Raw genomic sequence first — 12,834 nt, 5'->3', positions numbered from 1 at the left:
GTACCATCATGTCTGAATAATTGTATTTCTGAGATTTTTTTGGCTGAATCGTGGTTGATGTAACATCCACCAACTTCGGAAGCAATGAACTTGTTGATTGCTTTGTTGACTTTAAGTCTTTTGGAGTTAATCTTTTTCCCCGCTGAGGGTAGGACGCATTGCCAATATAATCTTTGCAACATGAATGAAAATATTAGTGTGGTACTCGGTACTCGGCAGTAGCACGTTGTAGCGATACAGACTGCACTGTATTTTGTGAATCAGCTGTATGCCTGTTAATTCTGATGTTGTCAAGTCGTTAGAACCCAGGTGAAATAATAGAAAAAATTAGGAGGTGGATACCGATCTAAATATTCTGAAATTGCCTTGTCCAGTTCTTCCCAACACATTCCCCTACGTCCCAGCCAGGTGATTGTAGCTGTTAAGTTGAGGTTACTTTCCCCAGGTCTGTATGTCGCAGCGTGATTGCCTGCCCTAAAGGGGATTGAAGATCCTACGATCCAAATGCTAGGTGCTCCTACAAAACTTAGAACTGGTTAAAATAAGTTTTTGTTTAGTTTAAAATTGAGCTATTGATGTGTTCTAATGTAACTCAAATAAGATGCTGATCGCAATCTTCCCATGGTCTTAATTTCTTACTCTGACGCGCCTAGTTTAGCTAACTCTGTTGCCATCCAAATTCTAAAGCAATGGGAATGACTAGGGGCCCCAAAAGAGTCCAAAGATTTTTGTAACACAGACTGGAACTGATATTTCGTAAGCGGTTTAGAGTTTAAATGTGTTAACAAGCGGGGGGTTTGGGATAATTTTTCCCTAGGGCTTCAACAACTTTTAATAGTTTCAATTGGGCTGATAGAAGATGTAGGGTGTGGAGTTATGTCCAAAACAGAGGAAACCCCCATTTGATCTGTCTGGGGAATTTGTATATTGATTTGAATGAGTAGGTTGGCTTTGATCTTGATGTCTTTACATTGCAAGGCAAATGTTTCACTGACTCTTAACAAGCCGAAATATGTGAGGGTGAAAGGTGCTTAAAACAATGCCAACTCATATGCATATAAACCTAAGATGAATTTTTAGCTATGATGTTTTGTATTACAAACATTCAAAATTTTCACCTACCTCATTTCAACGAGGGGCTAAATGAAAAAGAGGGTAAAGGAACAATTCAAGGGGAAAAACTACAATTTTAAGGTTAACTGAGTAGGCGGATCTAAATACATATATTGACATGCGATGAATTGGGAATGACGCTTCACACTTTCTTCTTTAAAACCTCTAACTGAAAGGGAATGTGATAATAATAAACACAATTTTAGCATTGGGTGATGAACCTCTGAATCAACTGAATGAGGTCACAAAATATGTCTTATCCAAAATTATGGGTTTTTTCTTATATGGCTTTCAAAAAAACGACAAAGCACTTCATACATTTCTATATATTTTGCTTCAAAATCAGTTTTTAAATGGATATGTTGGGCCCTAGTTTTCAAATTTAAAATCAATTTCTCAATCTTATCAGACGGTGGGGATGCATTTTGAGTGGGTGTTTATTTCTGTACATTTTTGATTAATGAATTAGCAACGAAAAGTATTTCTTTTAAGAATACAAACCATTACGACTAATTAATTGATTGTGTGAAAGATATTAAAATCATATTTTTTTAAAAATATATTTTAACCAAATAAATATTTTACGACACAATCAGCTCTGATAAGCGGTATCAACATTTAGTGAATCGGCTTTGGTTATGCATTGGTCAATCAATAAATAATCTTACAAAACTAAAGAATAGAAACTACGTGTATCATAATGATATCTATTACGAATTCGTTTCCGAAAACCCGTATAGATAAACAATGGAATCAAATCTATCATAAAGCTCTTCGGGCTCTGATGGATTTAATTACGCCCCGACCGAAATTATCAACTCATAATACTCAAAGAATGATTCCTTTTTCATTTAATAGATTGTCTATTACATAGGTACTAAGTAAGTATCCTAGAGGTCGCTCCATACGGAGAGATAAGGATTCGTCATGAAAACACTCATTCTTTCTGCTATTTGTCTGACCCCATTTTTGGTAAGTTTGTTATTAAATGTGAAAAAAGGTTTCATTCTGTAGTTTTTGTTACTGTTTGTCAGATTGATTGACAGAAAACACAAGTAAAACTATTAAACAAAGCAATAATATATTGATATAAATTCAATAAAACTAATATAGACGTGCTCGTATGACTATACAATCGAGTCCGGATCAAGTCATTTGAACACCTTTCTAGGACTTTGCAATAGTTGTATGCTTATATAGTTGGTTTGTCTCTTCCCAATATTAATTATGTCTTTAAACAGAAGAAAAATCATATTTCAACAAAAGTTTATAGTTTATTGTCAACAAAGGGCATTGATAGATACCAGCGGCCAAATCGTTGTCTTCTTCTAATTTTCATGTTCTATATATTGAATTACAAAAGTTAGAGCGTTCTATGATTTGCAATCTTCGACAAAAAGACAAAACAAAGTTGTTTATGTAAAGATATTAACAATACAAAAAGCAAATACACCATACTCGTAAGATTGTTCATCCTCCTAGAAATCCGTATGTTATTAACTTGAACTTAAATACCAAATGTATATCCTCTGTTTTAGATATCATACTTGCAGTTCATATTTGAAAGTCTCAAGACATTTACCAGTCATGTATATCTACTGACTGTCAATCAAACTGGCCTTTCTGAACTTTCAAGTGACTCTAGCATGCTTTTTATAAAAAAATATCTTTGATTTCTTTTATTCAACATTATTCTTGTATAAATGAAATTTATCGAAAACACATACAACAGAGCATCTTCCTTGCTGCGGTGCTACCGGAAACGACTCATCACGTGACTACAACACACGTTACTACAACCCCGAGGCCAACCCCGGAAAGATATGAGCAAACCAACAACTGTACGACAGGGACAGCGTATGTATCAGTCCTCAATATTATTTATGTACCTGAATCGCGTCGGATAATATAATAATCTTATTTTAAGTTCTTTACATCACTGAACTGTAACCTGTAAACACCCGTCATCTACAATGGTAACATCGGTCTTGGTAGCCCTCTTTCAGTACGTCTGCAATTATTTTTATCTGTTTTGAAGCATAATTTCAGTAAGTTTGTGTTACCTATGTTGATTTAATACATAGCGTATTTAGCATTACTTCAGTAAGTTTGTATTACCTATGTTGATTTATTACATGGTGTTTTAGTATTACTTAAGTAAGTTTGTATTACCTATGTTGATTTAATACATGGTTTATTTATCATTACTTCAGTAAGTTTGTATTACCTATGTTGATTTAACACATGGTGTTTAAGTATTACTTAAGTAAGTTTGTAATACCTATGTTAATTTAATGCATGGTTTATTTATCATTACTTCAGTCGGTTTGTATTACCTATGTTGATTTAATACACGATGTTTTAGTATAACTTCAGTAAACTTGTATTACCTGTGTTGATTAAATACATGGTTTATTTAGCATTACTTCAGTAAGTTTGTATAACCTATGTTGTTTTAATATATGGTTTATTTAGCGTTACTTCAGTAAGTTTGTATAACCTACGTTGATTTAATATATGGTTTATTTAGCATTACTTCAGTAAGTTTGTATTACCTATGTTGATTTAATATACGGTTTATTTAGCATTACTTCAGTAAGTTTGTATAACCTATGTTGATTTAATATACGGTTTATTTAGCATTACTTCAGTAAGTTTGTGTTACCTATGTTGATTTAATATATGGTTTAATTAGCATTACTTCAGTAAGTTTGTGTTACCTATGTTGATTTAATACATGGTTTATTTAGCATTACTTCAGTAAGTTTGTATAACCTATGTTGATTTAATACATGGTTTATTTAGCATTACTTCAGTAAGTTTGTATAACCTATGTTGATTTAATACATGGTTTATTTAGCATTACTTCAGTAAGTTTGTATTACCTATGTTGATTTAATACATGGTTTATTTAGCATTACTTCAGTAAGGTTGTATAACCTATGTTGATTTAATATATGTTTTATTTAGCATTCCTTCAGTAAGTTTGTATAACCTATGTTGATTTAATACATGGTTTATTTAGCATTACTTCAGTAAGTTTGTATTACCTATGTTGACTTAATGCATGATTTATTTAGCATTACTTCAGTAAGTTTGTATAACCTATGTTGACTTACTGCATGATTTATTTAGCATTACCTCAGTAAGGTTGTATTACCTATGTTGATTTAATGCATGGTTTATTTAGCATTACTTCAGTAAGTTTGTATTACCTATGTTGATTTAATATATGGTTTATTTAGCATTACTTCAGTAAGTTTGTATTACCTATGTTGATTTAATATATGGTTTATTTAGCATTACTTCAGTAAGTTTGTATAACCTATGTTGATTTAATACATGGTTTATTTAGCATTACTTCAGTAAGGTTGTATTACCTTTGTTGATTTAATACATGGTTTATTTAGCATTACTTCAGTAAGTTTGTATTACCTTTGTTGATTTAATATATGGTTTATTTAGCATTACTTCAGTAAGTTTGTATTACCTATGTTGACTTAATGCATGATTTATTTAGCATTACTTTAGTAAGGTTGTATAACCTATGTTGATTTAATACATGGTTTATTTAGCATTACTTCAGTAAGGTTGTATTACCTATGTTGATTTAATATATGGTTTATTTAGCATTACTTCAGTAAGTTTGTATTACCTATGTTAATTTAATATATGGTTTATTTAGCATTACTTCAGTAAGTTTGTATTACCTATGTTGATTTAATACATGGTTTATTAAGCATTACTTCAGTAAAGTTGTATTACCTATGTTGATTTAATACATGGTTTATTTAGCATTACTGTAGTAAGTTTGTATTACCTATGTTGATTTAATACATGGTTTATTTAGCATTACTGTAGTAGGATTGTATTACATATACTGATTTAATACATGGTTTATTTAGCATTACTTCAGTCAGATTGCATTACCAATGTTGACTTAATGCATGATTTATTTAGCATTACTTCAGTAAGTTTGTATAACTTTAATGATTAAATACATGGTTTATTTAGCATTACTTCAGTAAGTTTGTATAACCTATGTTGATTTAATATATAGTTGTTTTAGTATTACTTCAGTAAGTTTGTATTACCTATGTTGATTTAATACATGGTTTATTTAGCATTACTGTAGTAAGTTTGTATTACTTATGTTGATTTAATACATGGTTTATTTAGTATTATTTTAGCAAGGTTTTATTATCTGTTTTGATTCAGCATTACTTCAGTAAGGTTTTATTATCTGTTTTGATTCAGCATTACTTCAGTAAGGTTTTATTATCTGTTTTGATCCAGCATTACTTCAGTAAGGTTTTATTATCTGTTTTGATCCAGCATTACTTCAGCAAGGTTTTATTATCTGTTTTGATCCAGCATTACTTCAGTAAGGTTTTATTATCTGTTTTGATTTAGCATTACTTCAGCAAGGTTTTATTATCTGTTTTGATCCAGCATTACTTCAGTAAGGTTTTATTATCTGTTTTGATCCAGCATTACTTTAGTAAGGTTTTGTTCTGTTTTGATTCAGCATTACTTCAGCAGGGTTTTATTTTCTGTTTTGATCCAGCATTACTTCAGCAAGGTTTTATTTTCTGTTTTGATCCAGCATTACTTCAGCAAGGTTTTATTATCTGTTTTGATCCAGCATTACTTCAGCAAGGTTTTATTATCTGTTTTGATCCAGCATTACTTTAGCAAGGTTTTATTATCTGTTTTGATCCAGCATTACTTCAGCAAGGTTTTATTATCTGTTTTGATCCAGCATTACTTCAGCAAGGTTTTATTATCTGTTTTGATCCAGCATTACATTAGCAAGGTTTTATTTTCTGTTTTGATTCAGCATTACTTCAGCAGGGTTTTATTTTCTTTTTTGATTCAGCATTACTTCAGTAAGGTTTTATTATCTGTTTTGTTCTGTTTTGATCCAGCATTACTTCTGTGTCTCCCATCATTCTATCCGTGTTCACTACCACTACTGTCTCTGCTATCATCTCCCGTATGAACACAGAGGGGAGCTCAATGATCCCATGTTGCTTTTAAAAACAGAGGTACAAAACGTTTAACAGACTAAACTTCTATTTTTCGCGTTTTGTGTATTACTGTGTTCTTATAGATATTATTCATGTGAAAGTTCATTATATTTAATCGCGATATGTGTAATGTGTTCTTCTCTGTAAAATGTTTCACCGTCATTTTATACAAATAGTTTTCTATCAAGTTAGAAACAGCTAAGATTTTCAGATCAGAAGTCACCTTAAATGAATCAATATTTAATGGTCAAAACTTAGTACTATGAAATTTCCCTTTGCTTTATATATAGCTCTACATCTTGGATTGACGTAAACTGATCAAAATGGGTCGTTTCTTTTTACTTCTTGCTTCTTTGAACTACATTTCCAAAGATATACGCAGTGTATATATATTTTTTTTCATTTGCAGATAGTCTGAAAATATTTTAGTGCTCTAGTATATAGTGATTTTGTATAGATCGTATTGGGTTCAGATACTCTGAAATAATTGAAATTTAAAGACTGTTATAAAATATACAACCACTTTATTCATATTTATAGAACTTTTTAGTACGTTTCGTTTAAAAGTCAAAGAAACAAATATTGGTCACAACCATGAACTTTAACTTTTATATATGCATTATAACAATCAATAAAATTAACCATTTGAAAAAAAGACTACCAGTCTGTGAAGATGATGTTTCATTAGCGTCTGTAGTCGGAAATTGACATTGTGGTTGTCTAAATATTCCTCTGAATGATGAATTGTGTTATGATGGTTTAAATCAAGCTCTCTAATACATTAGTGTTATGCACTCCATGCGCAGATCTGGGGGAGGGGGGGGGGGTATTACATGATTTTGGGAATTTTATTTTTCTAGGTTTGATATTATTTTGGAGCTATAGGTATACTACGCCACCCCCCCCCCCCCCCGTAAATATTTTTATAAACAAAATAAATATTTTTTATATTTTTTTCTTTGCTTGTCAAGAATTCTGGTGATTAGTGTAGGCCCCCCTCCGACATTCAATCCACCTGGACATTTTTTTTGGATCCGCGCATGCTCTCCAATACCATTATAAATGTATTATAATTATGATATGTATAATTAAAAAATGGATCATGACTAAATCACAATTTTAGTAAACGTTTAATCTTAACTTGCACATATCTGATTCGAGATACACTCTGTTTTGCAGGAGAGAATTTAAGCATTGTTGGGTATTTGACCTTATTAGAATCTTGTCTGTAATACATGTACCATCAGTAATTTTGAAATGTTTATTATTGTAGAAATTGATGTTTGAATTATATGATGCGGGGTTTTACGTACAACTACCATTGAGGTAGCTTGAATATTACAGCCACCGAAACTATGCTATGTATACTCCCACTAATGGTAATCCACCGAACACGACTTTCTTTATGGTGTATCCCAAACCCGACAAATGAAATGCAGGTTCAAGAAGAATGTAAATAAAATGTTCACACCAATTGTAAAATGCATTTGCGTTAAATTTTGTATGAATGTATACTGAAGATGCTTTTTTTTAAAATCATAATCTTAGAAAATAATAAGAATTTGTGCGGTTGTCCGGATCGGGTCATTTACATTCGGATCATTTGGCTGGCCGTGTCGCCAATCAAAAAATACCTGAGGGGATCCATCCGTATCCACGAAAGACAACTCGTGCTCTTTATCAAAGACACCAATAAATGTTCCTGAGTGGTCACCTCTATCAAATTTACAAATCTCATTTATTAATGTGTTATTTTATTGCTATCAATATTATAAGCTGGCTGCTAAAAATCTCTTCATATAATATAAATTTAACTCAAAGGTTTTTATTTAAGAAGGCAAATGTTAGGTCTTAAATTATATAATACGACTAATATTCTAAGTTGAATACAGACGCAAATTCAGAGCGGATGGATGATTTTATAAATTCGTCAGCAGTTCTTGACGGAATGTAGGCCAGTTTTCCTCCATGGAATGTGTCAGCGCATGCTTTGGCGCCGTCGTCGGCATTGCGCTCTTGTTTCAGTAGATACATGTAATAGCACACGTGCACCTGTCCATCCTTAAATTCGTGAGTTCCAGAGGGACAGGTTGTTGCGGCAATAAGTATATAAAAGGGTGCAATTATGATACTAAGGATTGAAAATCCTAATTATTAGATTTTAATTAAAGCTTAGGTCACATCAGAAGAAAGTCGTTTTGACAAGAGCTTGGACTTTGGGCAGTAAGTGACAAACTCCGATATGAAGGTTAGATCTAACTTATGGTTATCTTTTCAGTCATTTGCTTATAGATATGAATACATTGATTGAACACAATGGCACTTGATCGACTTCATCCACGGCTGTATGTTAATGTTGAAAACGCGTGTTTTTCACACATCAGAACAGAAATAACTTGTTTTGATTAGCAAACGAGAAAGTAACATCCCACTGAAAATTCCAGCTTTTGTTAAAACGGCTCCAATATATCTAACTCATATATGTACTAGCATTCAACAAAGTTAAATTTCAATAAAACATCAAATAATGTAGAAAACCATACGTTCCAGTTCAGACGGCAGTTTGTTGTTACAGAGATCCGTGTCACAGCAGCCAAACTGTAGGTTACGTTTGTACACGGCTCTTCTTCCCACCGCGGGCGGGGAATGGGGCAGATCGGTCCCAGAGGTACAATACTGACGATATTTCATAGATGTCAACATAACATATAGTTTCATAACATCACACATCCAATTAAATTGTTTAAATGAACACTTTAATTATTAGACTGAATACAAACTTGTTTTATTTTTTATTAAAACACATGAAAAATAGTTTATGTCTTTACCGATTTATCAACACATCCCAAATTGTTATTGTAAATGAAGTCATCTCCGATCGTCTCCGAAACAATGCATTGTTGCAAAACCAAATGTCAAAATCAGCAAATGTGTATAATTTTGATAGAATAAAAACGATTATAGTTGTCTCTTCTACAAGCAATCTTTCAAAGATATTATATTTGATTAACTTGCAAAACCATGCTCGGTGTTATTGAAAAAAAATTCTTACTTAAACGACTCCACAGTTTACGGAAGTAGTGCAAGTTGTAGGATCATTAACCCCATGACATTGGTAACACGTTCTTGCTTTTAAAAACCAACATTCAAACCATTTTAAAGTACGCATGTTTAAAAATCATATTGGTTTAATATTTCTAAATTGAATTTATTGAAAACTACGATATGTTCGGTTAATAATCATATTGTCAAGATATCTATATTCAAAGCATTTTTGGGGATAGGTTTACTGTTGTCTCGTAATATCGGGGTACTTATTTTTTCACTAAAAAACGATATTCCAAAATTGTCACTTTCACATGTCATTAAATGCTGTTCATAAAACTTGTATTAGACTAGCTTTTCTGAGGAACATCAATTTCTCAAATTACTTCTTTTATTTTGTTAGGTTTTTTTTAGATCACAAGTCTTATTCACCTTTAAAATTTATATAGAGTTCCATAGTATCGCAGCATTGAAAATCTAGAAGCCTGTTTCAATTAAAAAGGACGGATTTTTAAAATAAAAACATGATTATCATAAAAGCAAAGTCACTCAAAGTGCATATGAAATGAAATTTGATTTTATGATACTTTTTATTTACATTTTTCAACAAATGCACTGTGGACTTTTGAACTCGATTTACCTCTGGGGTAACTATTACGTGTGAGAAAATTTCTATTTGCCGATATATTTGAAAACCATTTCTGCACTCATCCTGGGGTTGGTGCATGAGCTCTTTGCGGAAAATCGCGGAAAAAAGGGAATGCTAGTTTTTGGAACATACCGCGATAAAACGGAAACCGCGATACAATGAGAAGATAAAAAATAGTTATCAAATTAAAAAAACATAGTCATATTAGGTAAAAGATGAATGAAAGAGACATTCGAATTTGATCTCTAGAATTCATCTTGCACTTATTTTTGTTATCTGTTCATAAGATAACAATTCACTAATTGATCCTTCTGAAGGGGGACATTCCAAATGCGCAAAACATCAAGCAAGGGGAGTCAAGGTATCGGTATTTGAAACGATCAATCTTTGTGACAAAATTATCTTATGAAAAATATGTAAAATTATGACATCGTTCAATATGACATCGTTAACAACTCACTACAAAGTCCACAGAAAGATGGGCATTCCACTTGTGCTGATGCAGTGGTGCAAAAATTAGATTAGGCCGCGACAAGCAGACGACAGGCGTCAGAGTTGATGTCCTTATAGGGAGTGTCGGCAGCCGATGCTATACAAAGTACTGTCGGGAATAAGAGGAAAAACAATATCACCACCATTCTATGAAATAAAATTTTAAAAAAGCATTAATATGACAACTTTAATCTCATTAAATTTTGGTGGATCTTTAACATTATGACAAACAACGAATCAAAAAAACATTCGGGAAATAATTCTTATTCAATAGATGTTCTTTAAATTAAAACATAACACACGTTTAGTGGTGGTAAAATGCTTCAATGTTTTTTTTTAAAACTTGTTGATTCAATTTAATGATAGTACTAATAATGTTCGATAAATCTTAAATACCACGTTATTATGAAGCGCTATAGTGTACTAAGAGTACAGTTTTCCTACAACATAGGGCTCCTGCAAACATCCATCATTTTCAATTCATTTCAAACAATACTAGTTTAAATATATTTTAAGAAACGCATATTGCAAATTTATCAGGCTAAAAAAATTTTTAACTTTCTCCCATTACATCACTAAAATCCTTTTTGTAAGGTTTTGCAAGAAATTATAAGAACCTAGTATACATTCAAAAAGAATAAGAAATTCAACTAGAGCAAAGCTCGTTGCAAAGCAACGAGTGGGTCTTCCGTTAATGTCGAGAGAAAAGCTAGAAGTACCTGTAAGAAGCAGAGTTCTTAAGCCAAGAACAAGTGTAACTAAAACAAAAAGAAAAAAATTCGAATAATTCTTGGTACGACTTAACAAAATCCGAATAATTTTAAGTACGACTTAACAAAAACCTTTCCGATATCAAGAATGTCTTAACAATATAAACCCGAATGTGTTCATGTACGACTTGACACGATTATTTTTGGTATGAATGATTTTTAAACCAAGAACGCAGAATCATAATTTCCGGAAAAATCAAATTTTAAGCCCAAATTTCTCTGTAGTGCATGGTCCGCTTTTAAAACGAATTTCAGCGTTAGATTAACCTTAAAAAGTTCTTTGTTTTTGCTAAATGAAAAATATCAAATTATCGCTTATAAAAAAGTTATCATAAAAAGACTTACTAGCCCTTTTAGCCCCTAATTAGAGGGGCCATCACTTATTTCTTTATATTAAATAAAGGTCTCGCAAAAGTAAACATATTTTGTTCACATGTATTCACGAATTATTAAACATTTTCGAGATATCTGAACAGCTGTGTTTTAGGGGCCGACCCTTTAACTCCTTATCGGGGCCACCAACAAAACATTTTGATTGCCATATTGTTAAGAACATTATTCTTAACATTTTGTGTTCTACATTGCTTTTCAAAATATTTCTCCTTTTTCAGATATTAATGATCAAATTTTTGAACTTCTGGCCCCTTGAAACCCCTAATTACTTAATATATGACTTAGCTATGGTACTGAAAAGATAAACAGCTGTACAGTGAACATTTGTGCTTCTATAATTGATAACAAATTTTTGTTCAGTAAAGAGTTATTGTAAGAAGATTTTTGAGCCCTCATGGCCCCTAATTTGAAGGGCCAGCCCCTTTTTCTTGATATCAAATTAAAGGTCTTGCAAATATAAACATATTTAGTTCACCAAGTGTTCACAAAGTGTTAACTGTTCTCGAGATATCTGTATAAATGTGTTTTAGGGGCCGACCCTTAAAAACCTTAGTGGGGCCATCATCAACAAATTTAAAGTGGCATATTCTACAGAACATTATTTTGAGCAACTTTTGTTCTACATTGCTTTTCAAAATGTTTCTCCTTTTTCCGAAATAAATGATCAGTGTTTTGAACTTCTGGCCCCTTGAAACCCCTAATTACGTAATATATGACTAAGCTATGGTACTTTATAGATAAACAGTTGTACAATAAACATTTTTGCTTCTATGATTGATAACAAATTATTGTTCAGTAAACGGTTATTGTAAGAAGATTTTAGAGCCCTCTAGGCCCCTAATTTGAGGGGCCAGCCCCTTTTTCTTTATATCAAATTAAAGGTCTTGCAAAAATAAACATCTTTTGCATTACATTATTTCACAAAATATGTATACATCAAAAGATATTTCAGAAAATGTTAAAAAATTTCGTGGAAAAATTTTGTGCTTATTTTCAGGTTCAGGCGAGCATCAAAGCCTCGCACAATTTCCATAAGTGAAGGCAATGGGGTACATCTACATACATTTATCTACAATACCTGAAAATTTCAAGCTTCTATCTTGATTAGTTTCGGAGGAGATGCGTGGACAAAATGACCCTTAAAAATTTACAAAACCGTCAATTTCTGAAACCGGAAGTGACGTCTTATGTTTAAATTTTAAAAACCTCGAGTATTTACGATACCAAATAAGTTCTGAAAATTTCGTGGAAATCGGTTAAATACTTTTTGAGATATAAGCCACAAAAAAAGTCAGAGGAAGAATAATAATAATGAAAAAGAATCCGAAGAAAAACAATAGGG

At 31.9% G+C, this 12,834-nt stretch overlaps 2 pseudogenes; one reads left to right on the top strand and one right to left on the bottom strand.

Annotated features, from left to right (window-relative positions):
• Positions 1-2,040: 2,040 nt before the first annotated feature.
• LOC128184308 (uncharacterized) lies at positions 2,041-7,575 on the top strand (annotated as a pseudogene).
• Positions 7,576-7,687: 112 nt separating this feature from the next.
• LOC128185481 (uncharacterized) lies at positions 7,688-10,475 on the bottom strand (annotated as a pseudogene).
• Between the last annotated feature and the right edge of the window lie 2,359 nt (positions 10,476-12,834).

This window comes from Crassostrea angulata, chromosome 5 (genome assembly GCF_025612915.1).
Source record: "Crassostrea angulata isolate pt1a10 chromosome 5, ASM2561291v2, whole genome shotgun sequence".
Lineage (NCBI taxonomy): Eukaryota > Metazoa > Mollusca > Bivalvia > Ostreida > Ostreidae > Magallana > Magallana angulata.
The sequence above is the reverse complement of the archived record's forward strand: the minus strand, read 5'-3'. Positions and strand labels throughout refer to the sequence as shown.